The sequence below is a fragment of the Oncorhynchus masou genome, unplaced genomic scaffold (assembly GCF_036934945.1).
Source record: "Oncorhynchus masou masou isolate Uvic2021 unplaced genomic scaffold, UVic_Omas_1.1 unplaced_scaffold_10545, whole genome shotgun sequence".
In the NCBI taxonomy this organism is placed as follows: domain Eukaryota; kingdom Metazoa; phylum Chordata; class Actinopteri; order Salmoniformes; family Salmonidae; genus Oncorhynchus; species Oncorhynchus masou.
Genome location: NW_027000253.1, coordinates 2,634 through 8,954, shown reverse-complemented (window position 1 = coordinate 8,954; position 6,321 = coordinate 2,634). Strand labels below are relative to the sequence as shown.

The 6,321-nt window shown below is 41.7% G+C and overlaps 1 long non-coding RNA gene across 2 annotated transcripts; it reads right to left on the bottom strand.

The window, feature by feature from the left end:
* Window positions 1-5,837, bottom strand: LOC135528916 (uncharacterized). Of its 2 annotated transcripts, XR_010453599.1 has the most exons (3): window positions 5,605-5,837; window positions 5,211-5,350; window positions 1-782 (listed from the first exon to the last, which is right to left on the bottom strand). It is a non-coding gene; the product is annotated as an uncharacterized LOC135528916 (long non-coding RNA). The 2 variants fall into 2 exon arrangements; XR_010453598.1 differs by lacking the exon at window positions 1-782 and having other exon boundaries at window positions 5,210-5,350.
* Window positions 5,838-6,321: the final 484 nt, after the last annotated feature.

Here is a 6,321-nt window from a genome sequence, read left to right as displayed (position 1 = left end):
TATTTTTGAGACATGTTTAATGAATAACGAAAAAACACGAACAATACAAAAACAACAAACGGAACGTGAAAACCTAAACCGTCCTATCTGGTGAAGACACAGAGACAGGAACAATCACCCACGAAAACACTCACAGAATATGGCTACCTAAATATGGTTCCCAATCAGAGACAACGATAATCACCTGACTCTGATTGAGAACCGCCTCAGGCAGCCATAGACTATGCTATACACCCCACACAACCCCAAGACGAAAAACACCACAAATAAACCCATGTCACACCCTGGCCTGACCCAATAAATGAAGATAAACATAATAAATATAGACCAGGGCGTGACATTGGGCTTAAATTATGTATTCCGTAATGCTTAATTTCAAATCAAATGTTATTTGTCACATGCTTAGTAAACAACAGGAGTAGACTAATAGTAAAATGCTTCCCAACAATGCAGAGAGAAATAATAGAAAAGTCTCATGTAATAATAAAAGTAATAAATAATTAATTAATAAAATAACTTGTATATATACACATACATACATACATGCAAGGGTATTAGGTAATTGAGGTAGATATGCAAATATAACTAGGAATAAAGTGACGGATAATGAACAGAAGCAGCAGCGTATGTGATGAGACAAAAAAGTCAGTGCAAAAAGGATCAATGCAGTTAGTTAAATAGTTAACCAAATAGCTACCCGAACTAACTATTTAGCAGTCTTATGGCTTGGGGGTAGAAGCTGTTCAGAGTCCTGTTGGTTCCAGACTTGGTGCATCGCTTGCCTTGTAGTAGCAAAGAGAACAGTCTGTGACTTGGGTGGCTGGAGTCTGACCATTTTTAGGGCCTTCCTCTGACACCGCCTGGTATTGAGGTCCTGGGTGGCAGGGAGCTCTGCCCACAGTGATGTACTGGGCTATACCCACTACCCTCTGTAGCACCTTGCAGTCACCAAGCGGTGATTCAGCCAGTCAAGATGCTCTTATTAAATATGTAAATTAAAACATTTACCATTACACATGTAGGCAGGACAAAGAATAGACGCCAAACCAATTATAATTGCCAAGATAATCCATTCATCTGACAGGTGTGGCATATCGAGAAGCTGATTAAACAGAATCATCATTACACAGGTGCACATTGTGCTGGGAAAAATAAAAGACAATGGACATCATAATCTCGTCACGGTGTCTCAGCATTCTAATTGCCATCGAAAAAATGCTACGGTGTTCGTTGTCCGTAGCTTATGACTCCCAATACCATAACCCCACCGCCACCATGGAGCACTTTGTTCGCAGCATTGACATCAGCGAACTGCTCACCCGCACGACGCCATCCATGCTGTCTGTCATCTGCCCGGTACAGTTGAAACCGGGATTCATCCATGAAAAGCACACTTCTCCAGCGTGCCATTGGCCATCGAAGGTGAGCATTTTCCCACTGAAGTTGGTTACGACGGGCAGATGGCAGACAGCATGAATGGCGTTGTGTGAGTGAGCGGTTCGCTCATGTCAACGGAACAGAGTGCTCCATGGTGGCGGTGGGGTTATGGTATTGGGAGTCATAAGCTACGGACAACGAACACCGTAGCATTTTTTTCGATGGCAATTTGAATGCTGAGACACCGTGACGAGATCATGATGTCCATTGTCGTGCCATTCATCCGCTGCCATCACATCCTGTTTCAGCATGATAATGCATGCCCCCATGTCGCAAGGATCGGTACACAATTCCCGGAAGCTGAAAATGTCCCAGTTCTTCCATGGCCTGCATACTCATCAGACATGTCATTGAGCATGTTTGGGATGCTTTGGATTGACAGCGTGTTCCAGTTCCCGCTAATATCCAGCAACTTCACACTGGGATTGTGGATTGGGATTCCACAAACCACAATAGCCGAATCAACTGCTCATCGAACATCGCATTCCAAAATCATGGGCATTAATATGCAGTTGGTCCCCAGTTTCCATTAGATGTTAGAACATTGCTGCGTGGACTTGCTTCCATTCACCCACAAGAGCATTAGTGAGGCCGGGCACTGATGTTGGCCGATTAGGCCTGGCTCGCGTTCCAATGCCAAGGTGTTCAATAGGGTTGAGGTCAGGGCTCTGCAGGCCAGTTAAGTTCTTCCACACCCGATCTCAACAAACCATTTCTGTCTGGACCTTGCTTTGTGCACGAGGGCATTGTTCAAACTGTTGCCACAAAGTTGGAAGCACAGAATCATATAGAATGTTTAAGATTCCCCTTCACTGAAACTAAGGGCCTAGCTCAAACCATGAAAAACAGCCCCAGACCATTATTCCTCTTCCAACACAGTTGGCACGATGCATTCGGGCAGGTAGCGTTCTCCTGGCATCTGCCAAACCCAGATCCGTGAAGAGAAAAATGCGTTTCCACTTCCAGAGTCCAATGGCGAGCTTGGCATTGCGATCTTAGGCTTGTGTGCGGCTGATCAGCCATGGAAACTCATTTCATGAAGCTCCCGACGAACAGTTCTTGTCCTGACGTTGCTTCGAGGACAGGCTTAAAAAAAACGCTACACAAAAAAAAAAACGCAATCCCGTTCTGTGAGTTTGCATGGCCCGGTGTGCTCGATTTTATACACCCGCCAGCAGGGTGTGGCTGAACTAGCTAAATCCACTCATTTGAAGGGTGTCCAGGGCATACTTTGTATACAAGAACATTGAAAGTATTCAGACTGACTTTTCCCATTTTGTTACGTTAGTTAATCCATTTTAGAATAAGACTAAACATTTTCCTCAATCTACACAATACCCCATAATGACAAAGCGAAAAACAGGTTTTTGGAAATGTTAGCAAATTTTATTGGGCAATAAAAAACCAGAAATACCTTATTTACATAAGCATTAAGAGCCTTTGCTCAAAATTGAGCTCAGGTGCCACTCTGGTACACTCAATTGATTGGACATGATTTGGAAGGCACACGTCTGTATAAGGTCCCACAGCGCATGCCAGAGCAAAACCAAGCCTTGAGGTCAAAGGAATTGTCAGTGAGCTCTGAGTCAGGATTGTGAGGAGGCACAGATCTGGAGAAGGTAACCACAAGACTCTTCCTAGAGCTGGCCGCCCTACACACTGAGCAAAAAGGGGAGAAGGGCCTTGTTCAGGAAGGTGACCAAGAACCCAATGGTCACTCTGACAGAGCTCCAGAGTTCCTCTGTAGAGATGGGAGGATCTTCCAGAAGGACAACCATCTCTGCAGCACTCCACCAATCATGCCTTTATGGTCGAGTGGCCAGACAGAAGCCACTCTTCAGTAGAAGGCACGACAGCCCACTTGGTTCACCAAAAAGCACCTAAAGGACTCTCCGACCATGAGAAACAAGATTCACTGCACTTCTACTTTGATTCATGGTGGTGGTAGCATCATGCTGTCGGGATGTTTTTCAACAGCAGGGACTAGGAGACTAGTCAGGATCGAGGGAAAGATGAACAGATTAAAGTACAGAGAGATCCTGTGAAAACCTGCTCCGGAGAGCTCAGGACCTCAGACTGGGGGTGAAGGTTCACCTTACAACAGGACAAGACCCTAAACACACAACCAAGACAATGCAGGAGTGGCTTAGGGACAAATCTCTGAATGTCCTTGAGTGGGCTGTAGAGCCAGGACTTGAACCTGATGGAACATCTCCGTGAGACCTAAAAATAGTTGTGCACGCGGCTCTCCTCCAACCTCACAGAGCTTGAGAGGATCTGCAAAGAAAGAATGGGAGAAAATCCCCAAATACAGATGTAGCATCATACCTAAGAAGACTCAAGGCTGTAATCGCTGACAAACGTGCTTCAACAAAGTACTGAGTATAGGGTCTGAATACTTAAGTGAAATGTGAAATCAGTTTATTTTTAATACATTTGCAAACATTTTAAAAACCTGTTTTTTGTTCTGTCATTATGGGGTCTTGTGTGTAGATAGATGAGCAGGGAAAACTATTTAATCAATTTTAACTTAACAAAATGTCTGGGAGTCTTCCGAATGCACTGTATATAGATTCATCAAAAATGGCTATTGAAGCCGAAAAGTCTATTAGACCATCTTGAATGTCCTTTTCTATTCAAAACTTTGAATGCTTTCAACTTTCAACTGAAATAATAAATGTGCTGATGCAAAAATATACAAATAATACATTATCTGATTAAATTTAGCAGAGAAAGGGAAAAAAAGGCATGTCTTCTCTCTCTCACCCCTGTTTACTGTAGAAAGTCTTGCAGAAAGAAATTGAGCAGGACCCAAGCGTAACAAGTATCAGTCTTGGCAAACATTAATATAAACTAAATGCATTTTTGCAGATTATGTCCTGCTATACCTAACCAATATTGGCTCAATTTACCCCCTTGCTAAAATTATTTTCAAAATGCTAATACAAATCACCTGGGGGAAAAACAAAATAATATCATTAGGAAGATTAATGATCTACAGCAATCTATTAAGTTGACCACAAACAATATCAAATACTTAGGATGCTTATTAGTGACCACAAACAACAAATATACGCTGGTCTAAAACACATTAAACAAGTGCTCTTTCCCATGACAGACTGTGGGAGAGGAGACAGTTTAAACTTATTTTTTTACCTTGAGACATGGATTGTGTGTGTGCCATTCTGAAGAGGGAACGGGCAAGACAAAAGATTTAAGTACTTTGACAGGGTATATTAGTTGGTTCCAGACACACGGTTTGGACGTCAAAGACTACAACGCTGTTGGATTTTACGCTCAACCGTTTAAGTGTATCAAGAATCACATGCAAAAGGACATCCAGCCAACTTGACACAACTGTGGGAAGCGTGAGGTGAACATGGGCCAGCATCCCTATACTCAACAGCTTTTGACACCTTGCAGAGCACATGCCTGTGAATTGAGGCTGTTCCAGGAGCAATATTAGTAAGATGTTTAAGGTTTTGCCCTGGAAGGAGTGTATAAAAGATAACTTTATCCCATTACTCAACAATATGAAAGCAGATCTAATTAAATGGAACAATCTTCCCATAAAATAAGATTTTAGCAATGGTAAATCCTATCCTCATGCAATAGTGCTGTGTGTTCCTGAGAAGCTTCTCTATAACATGCAATACAAAGTATAACACCAGAACCAACGTTTAATGTAACCCCCTACCATGTAGCCTGGTCACAGAAAACACTACTAGAACATTAAGCCATTGTTGTGACTGGCTTGTTAGCTAGCTGCCTACCTGACTTCTCCACTTCTTTGATAGCCTGGCTGTAAATAGAAGCAGCCTCCCCATACTGTCCATTTTTAAAGAATTCGTTGCCTGCTTGTTTCAACTCTGTCCAAGACTGGAAACGACGCGTCTGTGACATCTTTGTTTTTCTGTAACACATGACAGAAACAGTTGCAAGATAACGTTAGTTGGCTAACGTTAGCTTTACGTTTGGCAGCAAGCAAGCTAACTTTTACAGTAAACAAAAGTTATTGTTAATAGCTACTAAATTGAGCCAGCCAACTGACGTTAGCTTCTACATACTTCCCTTGAATAATCTGGCCAGCATAATTTGAGCTAATTCCTTAAAAATACAGTAGCTAACTAGCATAGTATTAGTGTATCCAGCTAGGTCTCAATTTACCAGTGACTGAATGAATATTGATATCTGGGCAAGCCGGTTGTGTAACTAGCTATAATCTACTGTACTCGTCCGCAAATCGTCTAACTAATAATGTTAGCTAGTAAACTCAAGATCTTAAACAAGTTAGCTATAGAGGTGTAATACGTGTCTCGTTTACTAGCTAATCACGAGCATCGATCAGTGGGTTTTCAGAATCACTTTATAACTCCCGTTATTGGCAAAACCGCTGTGATTGAAAAAGGCAAGAACAAATAAGTACTTCCGGGATACGGATTTGTGGAATCATTCAGAGTAAAAGTTCCGTCCTGTGTACTTTGTAAATTAATAATGAAAATGTGCACAACTATGGACAAATATATATACTAATGTATACTAATTATCATACAAATAATAAATACGAGTATTTCCATATTATGTTATGTAATTTAATTTTTTATGTATATTTTTTCCAAGCCTATATGGTCAACAATGTTTGTGTGTGTGTACTTCTATCACTTATTGCATCATACAAAATTATCTGTATGTTGTGTTGCAGTAAAATGGCGGTCCATACTACTCAGAGCACTTCTAGTGTCCAAATCCACAGAGTTTACACCCAGAGGAGCATCTCTGCTCATTTGGCAGCCCTTATAGAGTTGGCCATCAACTTAAATCCAATGTTATTTTCGTATTGCACTACAAAATTATCTGTACGTTGTGTCACAGTAAAAGGGGGTC